The 21307-nt window shown below is 40.8% G+C and overlaps 1 long non-coding RNA gene across 1 annotated transcript; it reads right to left on the bottom strand.

The window, feature by feature from the left end:
* Positions 1-627: 627 nt before the first annotated feature.
* LOC118762275 lies at positions 628-12234 on the bottom strand. The gene is made up of 3 exons (XR_004998029.1): positions 12110-12234; positions 9141-9145; positions 628-638 (listed from the first exon to the last, which is right to left on the bottom strand). It is a non-coding gene; the product is annotated as an uncharacterized LOC118762275 (long non-coding RNA).
* Positions 12235-21307: the final 9073 nt, after the last annotated feature.

Raw genomic sequence — 21307 nt, 5'->3', positions numbered from 1 at the left:
ATTATAAGATTCAGTAAGATAATTTTTTCAGTTTTCATGTTAATTTTTCCATTTTTATGTTTTAGAAGACAAATTTAAAGGTCATCCTGAAAATTATTGTTATATCAGACAGATATCTCTGTCTCTATGCAGATGTTCGACAATGCATCTATACTACATGATAATATTTCAACATTACCACGACCAACACACTCGAATTCTTTTGAATCACAGTAAAGTCTAATAGTGTTAGAGGAACTTAACAAAATACATTAATTTCCCAAATTAATGAGTATTTGGCCAAATGCAGTACTAAGTATGTTGTAACTGCTGGCTTTGCTGTGTATAGAGTCAAACATGAGAGTGACCTATGTTTCATGCAGAACATCTCTTACGTTGTAGACAATTCCTTATGGAAAAAGAAGAAGCTGCGCAGGAGATTTTCCTTATCTAACAGTGTTCACCGAAACTGCTTTTGTATTCTAATTTCTTTACTGGATAAGATAACATGAAGGTGCGTGGCTTTGGATCATTCGACTCAAGATCGTGAGTTTGGTTCCTGGCGGCGCGTTGTGTCCTTGAGCAAGGCACTTTATTTCACGTTGCTCCAGCCCACTCAGCTGGCAAAAGTGAATAGTAGCTGTAATTCAAAGGGCTAGCTTTGTCATTGTGTCAAAGTAACGCAACTTGAGAATTGACTTAAATGCATACGACATTGTGAAATACACGGCTATTTACTCGCTACTTCAAGTAGTAGATTATGTTGATCGAGCAATTGAAATCAATGGAAATCCACCGTATTTCCATATGATTCTCATATATTTTACATATGAGTTATCGGTTATTTGGTGCTAACAAAGGAAGCCACTCTCTCTCTCTCTCCTCTCTCTCTCTCTCTCTCTCTCAATGTCTAATGTAGCGAGGGTTCCCATCTCATTCTTAAGTAAATCAAAAATTAAAATCTTAGCCATTAATTTATATTTCACTCATAGATCTTTTCACGTATTGGTTTCAGATTTTGGCACCAGGCCGGCCATTTCAGGAGAGGGTGTAAGTCGACCTCATTGTTCAACTGGTACTTATTTTATCGGTCACAAAAAGATAAAAGGCAAAGTCGACATGGGCGGAGTTTGAACTCAGAACGTAAAGACGGACGAAATGCCGCTAATAATTTTTACCGGCATACTAACGATTCTGGTATCTCGCCGCCTTATAGGTCTTTTTACATATTGACCCCTTATACGTAAGGATACTCGATCGTCTACCAACACAATCAAATAAGATTTATTAAAACTTGAACGTCTAATGTTTCAGATTCCAGTCTGCAATCACGTCCGGTTCAAAGGTGAAGTAGGGCTTTAAGTAGATGGAACCGAAATTTTATTTCCGTCTCCCTCAAAGTTAACACTGACCACAGCGTAGGCTGCAACAATAACGAAGTCTGGGTGTTAATGGTGAAACTTGAAACCAAACCTTTTTATTTGCAATCATTTCGTTATCCAGCAGGAAGCACAGTAATCTGGTACATCGTTAGTTAAATGTTTTCTTTCGAATTTTTTTCTCTCGTGATATTATTTCGTGTTTTCTGTTGAGAATTTCCTTTTCCTCCAGACAGGCAGGTTATATGTCTCCTGTAAGCACATAGGCTCTATTTTATTTTCATTTCCTTTCTCTTATAAACTAATTCCCTTTTGCCAAGGTCAGAAACCAATATTATTTATTTATGACGGAGAGCGCTTCAAAGAAAGAAAACAAATCAAAAAAAAAAAAAAAAAAAAATCTGATTTCGGTGAGCCAAAGTTACAACCGGGTTTCGATTCCTGAGCAATTGAAGCGTTTTCACTTACTTTGCTAAAGCTCTTTAGGAAGGAATGAAAGACTCAGTTTCTCATTTCCATTCACATAAAACATGATTGGTGGTTAGTAAAACAGAATGCAATATAAAATAATGGTGATCATCATAATGAGGAGAAGTAAACTCCCGACGAGTCGAGATCGCAATCGTTTTCTATTTTGTGGTCGCGTTAATTATAAATATAAAATCAGTAATGAATCTACTGTTAATATATAATTTTATGCAAAAAGGCAGCGAGCTGACAGTATCATTAGCATGCAGTCCAAACTACTTAGCGGCATTTCAGTCCTCTTTATATTCTGAGTTCAAATTCCGCCGAGGTCGAGATTACCTTTTATCCTTTCGCAGTCGATAAAATAAGTACCACTTGAGCACTGGTGTTGATATAATCGACTTACATCTTCCCTCGAAATTTCAGGCCTTGTGCCTATATTAGAAAGGAATATATCATTTTACACAAAATTTTATTTGCTTCTACTGTTTTCAAATACAGGTTTGGCCAAAAGTCACCTGACAGTAAATCAAACCCATATAATTCCAAGATTTATTTATGTTTAACAACTAAATGAGACTTCGCAAATAAATAGACAAATGTTGCGCCAAAAAAAAAAAAAGAAAAAAAGGGTGATTTTAACTCACAGCATTCAATTATTAAACATTCATAATTGGAATTGATAAATGAAGTTGAATATTAAATATTTATAGAATTTAGATTTACTGTCGGGTGACTTTTGGTCAACCCTGTATGTTAATCCTAGCAATGTTAAAGAACCATCGTGTATAGTCAAATGATTGCATAGATACGAATATGTGTATCATATGTAATTTTCATAGCAACCCTTGTGTAGGGATCAAATACTGCTTCGATGGTGGATTCTACATTTTATCCAGACTTCGGTCACAAAGACTGACCAAGAGCACCCGTCGACTTCACCTTTCATCCTTTCGTAGTCGATAAATTAAGTACAAGTTGAGCACGGGTGTTGATGTAATCCACTTACTCTTTCCTTCAAAATTTCAAGCCTTGTGCCTATAGAAGAAAGGAATGTATCATTTTACTCAAACTTTTTTATCTGCTCCTAGTGTTTCCGAGCATATTATCTTAGCAGAGCTAATGTGTTACCATGCAGTGTAGATACATAATCAAATGATTGTATAAATACGAAACGTGTATCGTATATAATAATTTTCATAGCAACCTTAGAGTAGGTATTAAATACCGCTTCGATGGTGGACTCTACAGTCTATCAAAACTTGGGTCACAAAAATTGACCAACAGCACTCGTGTCACTGAACTGTTGTATACCGACGGAATACCTAGCCATATGAAGCAGCCATAAATTCAAAACAATATGGACTCTCGCTTTTGCATTTCCCAGGGGCGTTGTCCAATGAAATCGTACCCGCTAAAGCGTACTCGCAGGTTGTATCTTTTGTCTGTGTTTGTGCGCCACCACCGCTTGACAACGGGTGTTGGTATGTTTACATCCCCGTAATTTGGCAGTTCGGTGAAAAGAGACCGATAAAATAAATACTAGGCTTTAAAAAATGTCCTGAGGTCGATTTGAGCGACTAAAACCTTCAAGGCGGTGCACCAGCTTAGCCGCAGTCAAATGACTGAAACAAGTAAAAAAAATAAAAAAAACATTCTTTTCGTCACACACCAAACGCCTAAACGCAAAAATTAAGTTCGTAATTCATGGTAGGCGATGAGAACAGTTTTCATATGGAAATGGGAGATTAGTGCTGATCCTCCATTACTTCTGATTTATTTATGCTTTCTAGCCACATGGATCCGGGTTCAGTGGCACCGTGGGAAAGTGTCTACTATACCCCCGAGCAGGCCAAAGCCTTGAGAGTGGATTTGGTAGAAAGAAACGGAAAGAAACTCTTCGTATGCGAGTATATATATATATATATATATATATATATATATATATATATCATGCTTGTTCTATCTACTGGTCCTAATTCTAGACTGTCCTTATTATTGCTTTCTTTTTTCATCTGCGTTGTGAGAAATTTGCTGCCTTCATTTAAGAGAGTTCGGATTTGTGCTATTATTGTTGGTGCTGATTGTTTTGAACAGTGCCCGTTGTATAACGGTAATTTTCGCCCTACGGGGCAGAAAATTTATATTGTATTACCTGTATTGATATTACCTTCGAGGTAATGGATTTCGACTTGACGTCGAAGGAGGATTTTCCCGTGATGGGAAAAAGTGAAACAAAGGAAAAAGAAGTACCCAAACAGTCATTTTCGGCCGCGGTGGGCGGTGCCATGATGGATGTGGAGTTCAAAATCGAACAATTGTACGAATTCAGGAACCTGGTAAAGGTGGAAGGAGGCGAGATAAGGCTTGTACCGCCGCAGGCAAAGGTACAAGAGATTAAGGAGAGAATAGTTATTTACAAAGTATACAGCTTCAAAGAGAGAAAATAATGGATGTAAAGAATGAAATGGTCGAAAAGTGCCTGTCCCCGGTGTGGGACAAAATTCGTCATGTCGTCCGAGGGGCGCGCAGTGCTACGGTTGAGGCACATTTTGACACAGCCGAGGTAGCGAGAGAGGTGTCGTCGTTGACACTGAAAAACGACGACATCATGCTGCTACCCTCGTACATGGGGAAACGTACAGCAAAACTGCTGGTCGAGGACATACCCAGAGGGTACGACATTATGTGGGTAGCAGCAGCGGTCCTGCACAATATTGAACGGGAGATATCGATACTGCAGATGAGAAAGAAAGAGGTGGTACGATGGAAGGGACAGACCCTGGAACTCCTCGTGCAGGCGGAGAACAAAATCTTAGAAAACCTGCCCGATAGAATCTTCAATGAAGACGGTACGTCCATGAGAGTTTCAGTAGAGGGACGTAGACCCAGATGCTTCAAGTGTGGAGAGAAGGGTCACGTCCGATCGAATTGTATAAAAAAGAAGAGAACAGACGAAGCGCCTCCTCAAAGTGTCCCCAACACTGAAGGGGAGAAGATAGAAAAAGATAACAAAAAGACGAAGACAAGTATGGAAACAAAAACGGACTGTACAGAACCAATGGACTACACGCAAGTCACACATAAAAGAAAAAAAGACAATACCCAGGACTCCCCTCCCCAAACAAAGAAAAAAACAGCAAACACAGCAGACACACACACCAAGCAAATCCCCCAACCCTACCCCCATGGCACTGTTTTCATTGGGAAACAGTTTGCCAAGCCCCTCCCCATAAAACAAGACGTAAAAAAGTGTTTACAGAAGAACGAGAGGATCATTGCTTTCGATGAGAAAAACGAAAGAGTGTATAAGTGTTGTAAATTTTCAAGATTTGTGTTGTATAGTAGGGCCACAGATGTGAAAGCAACCGCTCGCTTCGCGAAGGTAGGGGAGGACGAGTGGAAGGAGGAGGTTCTTCAGGAGCATCTGAGGAACCGACTGATCAGAGACGTGACCAAAGAGGTAATGGAGGGCAAACTTGTAATAACCCCGGCAACCACACCCACCCAGAGCCCGGTGGCAACGCCGGTCAAGAGCCCTGCAGCAGCAACTACAAGGGAGGAAGAAGGGGAAGCAGGCAGATTCAAACTGTCATGCTCCCTTTCCCAACCGTGAGTACATTTATTTTTCTCTCTCACCTACAATGGCTAAGCTGGGTTGTATAAATGTACGTGGAATGGGGTCGAAACGGAAACAAATTTGTTTCCTGAACGACCTCACGACACATGGTGTAGATATAGCTATTGCAACCGAGTCCAAGATGAGCGAGACCCAAGCGTTCTCGCCTCTTCTAAATGGTTTCGAGAAATTTATTTCTCCTAGCCGAGGAAGAGGCAGAGGCGTGGCAGTCTTTATCAGGAAGAGCTTGGACTTGCAGGTAAGTACTGTCTTTCTGGACCCAGAAGGCAGGCTGGTTGTCCTGGATGTGACTCACGTAAGTAAACAGTCCTTCAGGTTGGTAGCTGTCTACGCCCGAACGAGGGTAAACAGATGGGTTTTTTCGGAACCTGGAGCCCTTTTTAGCGACGTCGAAAACAGTAATCCTAGTAGGGGACTTTAACACTGTCCTTGAAGCGCGGATCGACAATGTTGGCTCAACCAATAGGAAGGGGAACCCTAGCCTCAAGGGTCTACTAGAGAGCTTTGATCTAGTGGACCGTTACCGACTGGATGAGCCGAGCGTTCCACAGTGGACGTGGAGTAACAACGACGGCTCACACAGATCGTATCTAGATAGGATATTTATAAGAAAAGAGATAAGGATACGTTTAGTTGTCCACAATTTCATATTGTACCTTACTCGGATCACAAATTTGTGACGTGTAGGATGCAATTAGACAAGTGTCATAGACAGGGACCCGGGTACTGGAAGCTGAACAAGGCTATTTTGAATTGTGAAGACTTCCGTACCCGGATTAAGGTGTTAGTTCAGAGGGCATTGTGTGGCACCATCATTAACAATAGATGGTGGCACGCCCTCAAAAGAGCCATTCGTTCAGAGTCCGTTAGATTTAGCAATCAGCTAAGGATAGATAGGGCTAGTCTAGAGGGCGATTTAGTTAAGAATCTAGACGAGGCAATGGAAGCTGGCTCTGCATCCGGAGTATTGGCGGCAAGGACGGTATTGTACCGTCACCTTAACTCCAAACACGAAGGTTGCAGAGTCAGAGCTAAGCTACGCGCTGGGAAACGAGAAGGTATTAACGTGGCCGGATGGGCCCGTCGTGTGGAGAGTCAGAGAGGCAACAGAGCCTCAATCAAATCTTTGACTGACGAACAGGGACAAAAGATCTATGGACAGGAGGAGATGCAAAAGTTTCTTCACCAGCATTTCGCCCGCGTGTTCGGGGGTGGTGGTTCGCTGGATCGGGGGAGAGCCTTAAAGGACTTCCTAGCCGGCGGACCGCGGCTCGCGGGGCGTGAGGTGGAGTGCTGTGAAGGAGCGATCACTCCCGCGGAGATAAAGGAGATACTGGCCGGATGCGCCGGGGAGAAGTCGCCGGGGTTGGATGGTCTGCCCTACGAGTTTTACCAAAGTATGCCGGACTTGTTCGGGGGAATACTGGCGGGTGTCTACACGAACTGGCAGCAGAATGGGAGAATTCCCAGTTCTGTAAGCCGGGGAGTGGTGACGCTAATCCAGAAAGACCCGAGCAAGGGGGATAACATTAGTAACTACAGGCCCATAACTCTACTTAATGTAGAGTTAAAGATTTTGGCCAAGGTGTTGGCAAAAAGGTTGACGGTTGTCGTGGAGAAACTTGTAGGGAGAGCACAGACATGTGCAATTCCAGGCAGGTCGATCCAGGACAACCTTCACCTTATACGCTACACCTTAGATAGGGTGGGTAAATTAGCCGGCAAAGGCGGGGTAATGGTCCATTTAGACCAAAGTAAAGCCTTCGATAGGGTAGACCATGGGTACCTGGCGACGGTCCTCGAAGCGGCTGGGCTGGGCCCTGAATTTCGCGGGTGGATCTCCGCTATGTATAGCGGCATCAAGTCCACCGTCCAGATAAACGGTTACCTAACCGTATTGGCTCTTGAGCCATTGCTGCGAAAGTTGGAGAGGCTGGGGAGTAACTCGGATGAAATCGGAGGTGGGAGGACGGTTACTGCTTATGCGGATGACGTCACCCTCATCGTGTCCAAAGAGGCCCAACTACCTTGTGTAGAGGAGGCTATCAGAGGATACGAGGCGGTGGCAGGAGCAAAGGTTAACAAGGACAAATCGGTTGGCTTGCGCCTCGGCACCTGGAGGAGCAAGTCGATATCGTCCAGTGTCGTGGGACACTGGACGGATGGCCCTGTTAAGTTGCTGGGAGTTTGGTTTGGGCCAGACTCCCAAACGGAGAAGAACTGGAGTGAGGTGACAAGCAAGGTGGAAGCCGTAGTACGGACTGGTCCGGAAGGTTTCTGTCCTTGAAAGGAAAGGCGGAGGTGGTGCAGATGTTCATTGCATCTGTAATCACCTACCGCCTGACCGTTGTCCCTTGCCCCGATTCATGGCTTAACAAGTTGGAGCGAATCCTTTTCCGCTTTTTGTGGAAAGGAGGAAAGCCACTTGTGAGGCGCTCCGTTTGCTGCCAGGAACCGTTAAAGGGTGGGTTAGGAATGCCTTGGTTGATGATGCGCAGACATGCGTTGAGGCTAAGGCATCTCTGGCACCACCTGGAATGTGATAAGGTGTGGAGTCCGCTGGCAGGGGGATTTTTCCCGAGACCGGCCTCCTTAGTGAATTTTAAACCCGGTTACATCAAAAGATGGAAACTGACTCCATGGCAAAAGGAGTGCCGACAGGCACTCACGCTGATCCACAAGGCGGGCAAGGCCGGCTGCGGAAATACCACCTCGGTATTTTATAGAGGGCTGGTAGAGGCAAAAAACGACGACGTCCTAGGAGGGGCTCTGGGGTTTGACGAAGACCAGCTTACCAACCTGTTTAAAAAAACTTTCAGGTCGGGGTATTTGGATAATTTCCAAAGATCCCTGGCCTGGCAGTGCTATAGGAATGCTTTACCTGTTCGCGAGAAGTTATCGCGGCACGGAGTTTCAGTGCCACCGACGTGTCCAAGGTGCGAGTTGGACGATGAAACCGTCCAGCACGCTTTTGTTCACTGTCGAAAGTTGTCCGACTTGATAAGTTACGCAGAACAACGTGTTATCGCATCTGGGACGAGTAGCTGTCGGCTGAGTCTATGATTAAGATGATACCGCCAACTGGACTCTCGAAGGAAGGTGAGGCATGTTTTCACTGCACGGTTGCAGTAGTAAAAGAATGCATGTGGAGAACAAGGATGGAAGGAGCCGCGATAGGAGCCTTTGTCTCCGGCCCCGGCTTGCTCACTTACTTCAGATATCATCTGAAGAGCAAAATGGGGCTGGAAAAGAGGATCTTACCACGGGGTGTGTATGAGAAAAGATGGAAGGAAGTGGAAAAAAAGGTGGGTGTCAGAAACCCAGCTTGACCATGGAGGAGAGAGAGGAAATAAAAGCTGCAGGGCCTCATAAATTGCCGGGGTGTAAAAACTCCAGTGAGATTATAAGTTCATGTACTGTTGTTTGTTCTACTGGTCATGTAAAGGACATTTATGTTATAATGAATAACCCAAATGTAAATGAAAATTTTTAAACGAATCTCTTAAATGTTTTTTATATGTATGTCCTGTATTTGTCCTTCTGTGTAATCGATTTTTATAATCATAATAAAGAAATACCTAATTCTAGACTGTCCTCATTTGCAGCCAGAATAGCTACCACCAACCACTCTGTTTTTATTTCAAGTGGTACTCTCCCTATTCGAATTCGAAGACTGCACCTGCCCTTGTACGTGGGCAGCAGCGCTACCTTGTCCGACCGCAGAATAGTGGTGGAATGTGAGGCCGGCTCTTCTCTGGTGGTAAACCTCACCTCCGCCGTGCCGTGTTTTATTCCTCTGCTAAAAAATGTAGCTTTCTTCTTTATGGCTCCCAAACATTCTTCCACATCATCCTCTGATAGGACTTCTATTTGACTAACTCAAACAACGGCAATGCCGACGTCCTGTACCCATATATGCTGTATATATATATATATATATATATATATATATATATATATATTCAAACATATAAGGGATGGCCATAATAGGACATCCGACTCACTAGAAAGAGCAGTTAAATGAGTTGGATGTCCTATTATGGCCATCCCTTATATGTTTGAATGTATATTACATAGTCTATTGACTATTTTTTCTTTCTCACTTGACCGCTGGTAGCGGAGAATTTTTCTAGAATTTTTTGCTACCCTAAAATGTATTATATATATATATATATATATATATATATTATATATTAGTTATTATTATCTATTATTTAATTGAGCATGACGCATCAATTTCCAAGTGTATATATATATAGTTAATCCAAACAAGAAAACAAAAAGACAACAACGCAAGGACGTGGAACAAATAAAGTATTATTAGACGCTAGGGAAGAAGGATATATATCTTTGTGTTTGTCCCCTACCACCGCTTGACAACCAGTGTTACTTTGTTAGCGATTCGCTAACAGTGACACCAAAATTTTAAAAAATTACTAGGGTCGATTTGTTTGACTAAGCCCGTCAAGGTGGTGCCCCAGCATGGTCACAGTCTAATGACTAAAAACAAGTAAAAGATAAAAAAAAAACAGATAAGAGTAATTAGGAAGTACAACGTATGACTAACTCTGAGAAGAGAGGACTAAATGCATTTATAAAGATTCATTGTGAGAAGTGGAAAACTCAGTGTCATCCAATGATCTGTAACATACTGGGCTAGCTAATATATATTGTGTATTGAACTTCTAATGAATATTTAGACAAATGTACATAATAGGCGCAGGAGTGGCTGTGTGGTAAGTAGCTTGCTAACCAACCACATGGTTCCGGGTTCAGTCCCACTGCGTGGCATCTTGTGCAAATGTCTTCTGCTATAGCCCCGGGCTGACCAATGCCTTGTGAGTGGATTTGGTAGACGGAAACTGAAAGAAGCCCGTCGTATATATGTATATATATATGTGTGTATGTTTGTGTGTTGTGTTTGCTCCCCTCACCCAACATCGCTTGACAACCGATGCTGGTGTGTTTACGTCCCCGTCACTAAGCGGTTCGGCAAAAGAGACCGATAGAATAAGTACTGGGCTTACAAAGAATAAGTCCCGGGGTCGATTTGCTCGATTAAAGGCGGTGCTCCAGCATGGCCGCAGTCAAATGACTGAAACAAGAGTTCAATACACGACAATATAGATCTAGGGGAATAAGGTTTTTCGTTTAGTTTTTACCTAAAAATGGTATGAGGTGCATTTCAGGACTTTTTTCTTGGGAGAGGCAGTTATAACTGCTCCAATTATTGTAATTTTAATATATCAATGTTTTCCATCTAATATGCTGATCTGCAAACTTTTGTTATCATGATTTTAAAGAAAACGGTTGTAACGACACTTTGAACACATCCTATTAAACACTGCTTATCATAGCTGACTTGTTCGCAGAATGCAGTCGGGACGTGAAGACGATCTGGAAGCTTGCTTTGCAATAAAGTTTTTCATTAAACTGGGCAAAAACTCTACTGAAACTTATGAAATGCTCTAAACTGCTTATGGATTAACTTACGAGCTGAGCATATGTTTTTCTTTGACACAAGAGGTTCAAAGACTCTAGAGAGATGAGGTGAGAGTCAATGAGAGATGTGGGAGGGAGAGGGACATCAGAACATCGGAGCTGGTTGAGAAAATTTGCAATTTTCTGGATGCATACTGACATGAGTCTAAAGGAGAATAAGCATAAAGCTTGGAGTTGTGGAAACTGCACAGAACATTATTCATGAACACCTGAACATACTTAAAATATGTGCAAACTTCATTCCAAGGGTGCTCAGTGACAAACAGAAGGAAGGGCACAAAGGTGACAGCAGGGAAATGGTTGAGATATTTGTCTCCAATCCAAGTGTACTTGATAATCTGGTGACCTGTGACGAAAGCTAGACCTACTACTATGATCCAGAGATCAAGGAACAAAGAGCCCAGTGGAAGCCCCCTGGCTCCCTCAGGTCCAAGAAAACCAGGCAAAGCAAGTCCACCAAAAATCTCATGACGATCCCCTTTTTCGACAGCAAGAGCATCATTTACATCCACTGGGATCCCTCTGGCCAGATGGTCAACAAAGAGTACTTTGTAGATGTTTTGAGGGGTTCTATATTTAAGAGATGAGGAAATATGTACATTATTCACATTATTTACATTTGACGGATATTTGTCCTCATCTTGTTTGTTGTTAACACAACGTTTCGGCTGATATACTTTCCAGCCTTCATCAGGTGTCTTGGGGAAATTTCGAACCTGGGTTCTCATTCCTAAGGTATTTTTCGGTGTTATTATTATTATTATTATTATTATTATTATTATTATTATTATTATTATTTTATATGGCGTAGTGGTTAAGAGCGCGGGTTACTAACCCTAAGATTGAGAGTTCGATTCCAGGCAGTGACCTGAATAATAATAATAATAATAATAATAATAATAATATTAATAATAATAATAACACCGAAAATACCTTAGGAATGAGAACCCAGGTTCGAAATTTCCCCAAGATACCTGATGAATGCTGGAGGGTATATCAGCCGAAACGTTGCGTTAACAACAAACAAGATGAGGACAAATATCCGTCAAATGTAAATAATGTAAATAATGTATGTTTTGAGAGAGTTGAAGAAGAGATTTCTTTGCAAAAGACAGAGCTCTTCCACTCAGGTCGGTGGTACCTGCTCCAGGACAATGCACCTGTCCACAATTCAATCCTGGTAACCGACTACTTGACAAAAATGGGTATCGAAACTGTCCCTCACCCTCCCTGCAAGTCCAAACCTTGCTTCCTGTAACTTTTGGTTGTTTCTGAAGCTGAAGAAACTCAGGAGCAGTAGTTTAGAAGACACTGAGAAGCTGAAGGAGGCCGTGACAAGGGTCCTGAGTATCTTCAGTTCGGAGGACTTCCATAAAGCCTTCACGAAGTGCTTTGAAGTCAGAGGATCCTACTGTGAAAGAAACCGGAATTTTGTACTTCTTTGAATTTAAAAAAAAAATGTCTCCAAAAAGAATCTCAAAACTTCTGGAATGCACCTTGTAATTTAGCTATTAATTGATATAGGAAAAACATTCTTGTGGATACTGAATTTAAGGCGTGGTAAAATAGTTCTTGGCTTTATTATTATTATTATTTGTTTGTTTGAAGGTCATTCGAGTCATTGAACAGTAAATGATTAAGTTTTTTGGTTTTTTTTAACAATAAAAGTGTGTGGCAGGCGGTTACAGTGTTTGATAAAAGAACTGATGTTTTTGTGTGTAAAAAAGGAGCTAGGAGTAGGCTGGTTGTAGCTTCATGCTGATGAACTTCAGTAAGACTAAAATTAAGCACATATACAAAAAACATTAAAAAAAACACCGACATATATACATACACACAGACAGACAGGTCAACCCTGATCTGGTAAACATGATCAAAGACGTTCCAGCGACGCGCATCTCTTTTTCAGACATTGAATAGCTCGGATTACATTAGACAATGTATCCCCTTTTAAGACGGTAGGGTGGGATTTTAAGAATTATTTGGCTGATACTTCTTCCAGGTTGACCAACCACGCAGAAACTACCCCCACTGGGTCGAGACATCTCTTGATCGTTGTTGTTGTTGTTGTTGTTGCTGCTGTTGTTGATGATGATGATGAACATGATGATCATGATCATGATAGTAGTAGTGGTGACTTAATGGTGCTTTGTCCCAGCAAGCTTTTATCCAGGAAACCTATGTTCAAATAAATTTTAACTGTAACCCTGCCCTATTTTTTTTTCAGACACAATATACCTAAAATCTTTAAGATCTAATACATGTCTACATAATCCACATCAGCAAGACGGGTCTGAAATCTAGCCAGTGTGGTTCGTATAGCAGTAGTATGATAAGCATGAATTTTGCCTTGCCGTTTCCAGTATGTCTATTATCTACGTAGAGGCCCTTGAAGGAGCAGTGGTATGTGTTTAATATATATTTCTTTACTGTCCACAAGGAGCTAAACATAGAGGGGACAGACAAGGACAGACAAAGGGATTAAGTCGATTACATCGACCCCAGTGCGAAAATGGTACTTTATTTATCGACTCCGAAAGGATGAAAGGCAAAGTCGACCTCGGCGGAATTTGAACTCAGAACGTAACGACAGACGAAATACCACTAAGCATTTCGCCCGGCGCGCTAACGTTTCTGCCAGCTCGGTAGTATCATGATCTTGTTTAATCTGTGCTAAGCTAGGCTAGACATGATTAATGACATTCATGGATCAAAGGCATTGTATCATTCGCTTTGTTTTCAGGTCTAGTATGACCCAAAACACTATAGTACTTTTCATTTTTTCAAGATTATAGGGTGTGGCTTGAGGAAAGTTTGGCTGTTATTTTTAGTACTTGAAATTACAACGTAGAGAAATGGTTCTCAACCGGATCCATATGGCCCTTGAGGGTCCATATAAGATTTTGGGGGTCCATGTAACAAAATGGTAAATTGGGGATCCACAGTAATATTTTAAGGGCCCTTGAAAAATTTTGCTTTGGATGTATGTATTGCAAGAAACAGCTAGGTTTCTTTCTTTAACGTTTTACATAGTTCAACATACACAAGTTAATATGTGGAAACTAAATTAGGAATTTTGAAAGAAGTTTCTATAAAATTAGATTTTAAAAATCGAAGGGCTATGGGGGCCCACCAGAATAAAATAATAATCAAAGGGCTTCTTAGGTAAAAAATGGTTGAGAACCCCTGATAGAGGATCAATTATGATGATCACAGCTGGAATGTTTGTGATTATAAGTCTACTTGGTTAAGTTTGAACCAGGGCTAAATTACAATAACAACTATATGACGGTCTAATAATGGTTTCACATTTTAGCACAAGGTCAGTAATTTTAAGGGAGGCGGTTAGTTGTTTACATCGGTCACAGTGCTCAACTGGTATTTAATTGATCTCTACTGAAAGAATGAAAAGCAAAGTTGACGTCAGCGGGATTTAAACTCAGAATGTAGAGAGCCGGAAGAAATGTCACTTGATGCATTAACGATTCTGCCAACTTGCTCTCCTATAACAGTCTGATAATAATGCTTTCTTACATAGAGACAAGGTCAAAAATTTTGTGAGAACGGAAGGGAACAGTTGACCTCGGAGGGGTTTGAACTCAGAACGTAGAGAGCCGAAAGAAATGCCGCTAAGCGTTTTGTTTGTTCCTTCTCGAGCCACGCCCGGCTCATAGGGCTGGTTTCCCGGTTTCCTTGGCGTATAGTTTCCCTACCTGGACGTGACGCCAATCCGTCGCAGGTGAGCTGCATGATGCAAGAGGAAAGAGTGAGAGAAAGTTGTGGCGAAAGAGTCAGCAGAGGTTCGCCATTACCTACTGCCGGAACCACGTGGGGCTTAGGTGTTTCGCTCATAAACACACACATTGCCCAATCTGAGATTCGAACCCACGATCCCTTGACCGCGAGTCCGCTACTCTAATCACTAAGCCATGTGCCTCCACTAAGCGTTTTGTACGACGCGTTAATGATTCTGCCACCTTGCTCCCCTACACCGGTCTAATAATAATGCTTTCTTACATAGGGACAAGATCATACATTTTGTGAAAACAGAAGGGAACAACAGTTAATTATATTCTAGCAATTGATTGGTATTCATGTTATTGAGTTTGGATTTCTATCTGAACCTCGGCAGGATTTGAACTCAGAATTTTAAGGGATCATAACTACATAAACGTGAATAATATAACGCTTTCTACTGTAGGCACAGGGCCAGAAATTTTAGGGAAGGGGGCTTTTCGATTATCGACCCCAGTGCTCAACTGGTACTTATTTTATCGACCCCAAAAGGATGATAGGCAGCATCTTAACTCAGAACGTAAAGACAGACGAAATGCCGATAAGCATTTCATCCAGCATGCTAACGATTCTGCCAGGTTGCCACCTTTGATAATAGTAATAATAGTCCTTTCTACTACAGACACAAGATTAGCAATTTTAGGGGAAGAAGAAATCAGTTCAATACTCCCCAATGCTCAATTGGTACTTATTTCTATTATTTATTTATGCGCCCTTTTCAAGCCTAGCCAGGCTCATGGGCCCCTTTTCCCGGTTTCTGTGGCGTATGTGTTCCCCCCAGCTGGACAGGACGCCAGTCCATCGCAGCGTCACTCAAAAAACAGGAAGAAAGAGTGAGAGAAAGTTGGAGCGAAAGAGTACAACAGGGGTCGCCCCCTCCCCCCTACAGGAGCCTCGTGGAGCTTTTAAGTGTTTTCGCTCAATAAACACACACAACACCCGGTCTGGGAATCGAAACCGCGAACTGCCCTAACCTCTGGGCCATTGCGCCTCCACGGTACTCATTCTATCGACATCGAAAGGATGAAGGACTAGGTTGACCTCGGCGGAATTTGAACTTAGAATATAAAGCCGGAAGAAATATCACTAAGCATTTTTTTCGGCGTGCTAACGATTCTACCTGCTCACTGCTGTGATAATAGTAATAATGATAAAGGGCGGCGAGCTGGCAGAATCGTTAGCACGCCGGGCGAAATGCTTAGCAGTATTTCGTCTGCTGTTACGTTCTGAGTTCAAATTCCGCCGAGGTCGACTTTGCCTTTCATCCTTTCGGGATCGATAAATTAAGTACCAGTTATGCACTGTGGTCGATCTAATCGACTGGCTCCCTCCCCCAAAATTTCGGACCTTTGCCTAGAGTAAAAAAGAATAGTAGGAGTGGCTCTGTATCAAGTAGCTTGCTTACCAACCACATGGTTCCGTGTTCAATTCTACTGCGTGGCACCTTGGGCAAATGTCTTCTACTATAACCTCGGGCCGACCAGAGTGAGTGGATTTGGTAGACGGAAACTGAAAGAAACCCGTCGTATATATATATATATATATATATATATATATATGGTAGACGACCTTGTGAGTGGATTTGGTAGACGGAAACTGAAAGAAACTCGTCGTATATATATATATATATATATATATATACATATATGTGTGTGTGTGTGTGTGTGTGTTTGTGTTTGTCCTCCCAACATCGCTTGACAACCGATGCTGGTGTGTTTACCGATAGAATAAGTACTAGGCTTACAAAAAAATAAGTCCTGGGGTCGATTTGGTCGACCGACTAAAGGCAGTGCTCCAGCATGGCCGCAGTTAAATGACTGAAACATGTAAAAGAGTAAACAGAGTAATCATTTCTACTATAAGCATAAAGGCCAGCAATTTTACCGGGAGTGGGTAAGTCGGTTACAGAGACACCAGTGCTCAACCGGTACTTATTTCAAGGCGGCGTGCTGGCAGAATCGTTAGCACGCCGGGCGAAATGCCTAGCCGTATTTCGTCTGTCGTTAGGTTGTGAGTTCAAATTCCGCCGAGGTGAACTTTGCCTTTCATCCTTTCGGGGTCGATAAATTAAGTACCAGTCACGCACTGGGGTCGATGTAATCGACTTAATACCTATGTCTGTCCTTGTTTGTCCCCTCTGTGTTTAGCCCCTTGTGGGTAATAAAGAAATAGGTACTTATTTCATCGTTCCCGAAAGGATAAAAAGCAAAGTCGACCTGAGCGGAATTTGAAAGCAGAACAGAAAACCGGAAGAAATGCTGCTAAGCATTTTTCCGGTGTGTGCTAACGATTCTGCCAGCTCGTCAAACGAAATCTATTCATTTGTGCGTTATCCACATCAGCAATCACAGCAACAGACAAAAAAAAAAAGAACAATAAAGAAAAATTTAAAAAAAAAAGAAAAAAAGAAAAACCAACGCAAGCGATTCTGATTCAGTCCGAGACATACTATAAAAAATATCTACAAAAACATTCGTATAAACAAAAGCACCCACACAATCACACAACCAAACGCACAAAGATGCGCCCACACACGGTCGCTCATATGCGCACAATCATGGCGAACACACTAACCAACTATATACATGCATACATACACACATATACATCCATCCATACATACATGTACATATATATATTTGTATATTTATGTATATATATATATATATATATTTGTATATTTGAGTATATATATATATATATATATATATATATGTATTTGTATATTTGTGTGTGTATATATATATATATATATATAGAGAGAGAGAGATAGATAGATAGATAGATAGATATGTATTTGTATATATATATTTATATATATATGGCATATATATATATATATATATGTATGTATATATACATGTAATGTTCTTTATAGTAGATGATAGGACGATGTCTGTCTGCGTTCTCACAGGTTTGGCGCCAAGCCCTCGTTAGCTGAATCATTAGACGGGTACGCCAAAGGGCCTGCATTCGGTGACTGCCAGAAACATCGAAAGTCGACAGTGTGGGGAGTTTTTTTGTTGTTGTTTTTTGTTGTTGTTGTTTTTACTTTTTGTTTGTATTTTCGCTTCCCTAATGGGAACGAAGCAAAAATGAACACAAGTCGTCAAGTAATATTGCATTCCACCACTACCACCACCACCACCACCACCACCACCACCATTACTACTACTACTACTACTACTACGACTACGAACACCAACATCATTGTTACTGTCACCATCACCACTACAACCACTGCCACCAGCATTGTCACCATTACCATCGTCGACGTCGTCGTCACTACCATCATCATCATCATCATCACCAATGATCATCACGATCATCAATGTCTATATCATTTGAAATAGCTTCTCCACTGCCACTGCACTTCCAAAAACAGTAGTAGTAGTAGTAGTAGTAGTAGTAGTAGTAGTAACAGCAGCACCACCACCACCACCTCCCGATCATCATTATCATCATCCCCACCACCACCATCACCATCATCATCATTATCGTCGTCATCATCGTCATCGTCGTCGTCGTCAGAAATATCGTAAACAAAGGCAACAACCATTCACTACCTTGACAGTATCCGCTAGTTTTGTAGTATCCCTACAACCATTTCATGCAAAAACAAAAGAACGGGTATCGATCAGCTCACTAGGTAGGTAATCTGTACTTTTATTCGTAAGCCAACGATTGAACTTCTACGTAGTGGTTCGATCTATTGGAGCTGTCGCCTCCACCATCATGACCACCGCAGCCATCATCAACTGTCATCTGCTGACGAGCTAACGAAGCCTGGCAAAATTCTTTGCGGCATTTCTCGCGAATATACGTACGTTCTGAGTTCAAAATCCCGAGGTCGACTTCTGCCTTTCATCCTCTTTGTGGTCGATGAAATAAGGACCAATTGAGCACTGGGGTCAATATAATGGACAAGCCCCACCCAGAAATTTCAGACCTTGTACCTAGGTCTTACGCACTGGATCATGTATGGGTAAATTGTCGCTGTTTAGTCTTAATTCAAGGGACATACGATAAAAGGTATTCCAACTGTGGCCATCCTATTTTTATAGATAGGGCTGTGAAATTCGGTCCCATTGACGCAGTATCATCCTTAGGTATGGACACACTGAGCAATTGCCCAGGGACCCAGTTCTAATCTATGTATGCTGTGGCTTGCTGTCAATAAATAAATATTATAGGGCCTAGTGAACTGATTTGCTCAGAGGCTTCAAAGGTCTAGTCTAGAGGCTCATTTCTGATCTACCTATGCTGTGACTTGCTGTTAATAAATAAATACTATAGAGTTCAGAGCACAGATTTCCCGGGGTTTTATAATGCAACTAAGATGGCCCTGCATTGTTACGTATGTGTATGTGTGTGGCCATGAAGAAGAAACTAAATACTTTAATTAGAATATTATCCATGAAGAAGAAACTAAATACTTTAATTATAATATTTTATTGTAATTTTATTATTATTATTATTATCTTCATAAAAAATAACCTGCAAGTGAAGACTAATTGTTTATGAACTTAACACGTACTGGAGAAGAAAGAGAAAAATAACGAAAAATATTTAAAATAAAATTTTTTTAAAATATTTGCTCAATTTAAATGATTTTCACCAAAGAAATTCATTGAAATTGGTGAGGGTTTGCCAGAAAGGACGAAACCTTGATCACCTTTACGCTGGAATTAACCTACCACGTTACCTGGTCCCAATGAAGAAGAGTTAATCCACTGCACAATATATGTATGTTCATTTCATCGCTTGCAAGTAAAACCACATCAATCTGAATGAATTTATTCTGTGAAAATCCCAGTGAAAAACGTTTAGATGTTACTAAATGTGTCTAGCTTGATGGGTGAAGATATCCATTGTTCGTACCCTTATTTCATTTCAGTTTTCCTCAATACCAATGATCTCCAACCATTTTTTGCATCATGGACCGGTTTCATGTAATACAATTTTCTACGGATCAGAGTAGCAAGTGCATAACAAAGCACAATAAAGTGTATACTGTATCATTTAATTATTACGTATATAAGACATACTATATATATAATGGGAAAACTCACTGCATACTGCGATTGTCAATACACTAGAAGCAAAATTTAAAATTCAAAACTTCATTCTTTCTGTGCAGCCCGGCATTAATGATGCAAGGTTTGGAGTTTGAGGAACTCCTGCTGTACACCAAAGGTTTATAGATAACTTTGAAAAATAAAAATTTGACTTAAATTCCCTAATAAACTTTTCTCCTGCAGGCACAAGGTTTGAAATTTTGGAGGAAGGGGCTGGTTGATCGCATCGACCTCCGTACTTGATAAGTATTTTTTTTTATCGACCCCGAAAGAGATGAAAGGTAAAGTCGACGTCAATAGAATTTTATTTAGAACGTAAAGACGGTCGAAAAGCTTGCTGCTAAGCGTGAAGTCCGGTGTACTAACGATTATGTTTTTAAATTCCCTAATATAAATATAGATATTAACAACTTCTGCTGATGATATATAAATATTTCGAAATGTACGTCTACGAAACATGGTGTGTGGTGGTAGATCAAAAATGCAATGTAGAATACCTGACTTTAAACTAGATTAGAAACATCATTCTATGCTTCCACATTGAAGATTGCTACAAATAATGGGAGACAATCTTTTCATAACTACAATAGAGAATACTAAACTGCAACTGGATTCGAACTTTTACTATATGCTTTACATTGAAGAATAAATAATTGCTAACCACCCCAATAGAAGTAAAAGAAAAAAAAAGAAGAAAAAAGTAAGTTATTGTTAATAGATGGAAAACAGTGGGAATAAAGATACAAAAAAATTGCATTAATTTTGCAATTGTTTTCCTCTTATTTCCTTTCTTTTTCGATATTTTGTTTTCGCTCATTATTTTATGCTGAAATGACGCTTGTTGGGAGTGAGGGACGAGAAGAGGATGGGAGAAAATCACAAGAATAAGTAGGGAGAGGGGTGAAGGAAATCTTTCGGTGTGGGTGTGAGTAAACGTATGTACATATTATATATATTATATACATAAATATGCGTATAATATATATATATATATCATAATTTCGCGATATTGCCTGAAGGATCGTAGTTATATACCTCGCGTGTGTGAATGGAAACTTGGCTAATGATGAAATGAATTCACTAATTGTTTTCTGAGCATATAAAATTTTCTTCGTGCTTTTGTCTTCTTGTTTTTTTTCTGTACTTTGTATACATACAAGTGTGTGTGCGTACACTCAGACACATACTTACAAATACATACACAAACACACACATGTGTGTGTCTGTACATAATTTTATAGACATATATATCTCTATCTATCAGTTTAAGTTATAAGAATTAATCAACTTTCGAGAGAACATGATAATTCTTTTTTTGGAGTTGGATCTCGTAGCACAAAGCTATAAATAATTCCATGTAAATTTTGGGCTGAAAAATCCTTTTGGAAAGAAAAAAAATTGATGGCTGACGGTAGGAATCGAACCCACTGCTGTTGCCATGACAGGCGTTCTATCATTGGACCAAA

The sequence above is a fragment of the Octopus sinensis genome, linkage group LG2 (assembly GCF_006345805.1).
Source record: "Octopus sinensis linkage group LG2, ASM634580v1, whole genome shotgun sequence".
NCBI classification, from domain to species: Eukaryota; Metazoa; Mollusca; class Cephalopoda; order Octopoda; family Octopodidae; genus Octopus; species Octopus sinensis.
Note: the sequence above shows the minus strand (reverse complement) of the source record. Positions and strands in the feature narration are given on the sequence as shown.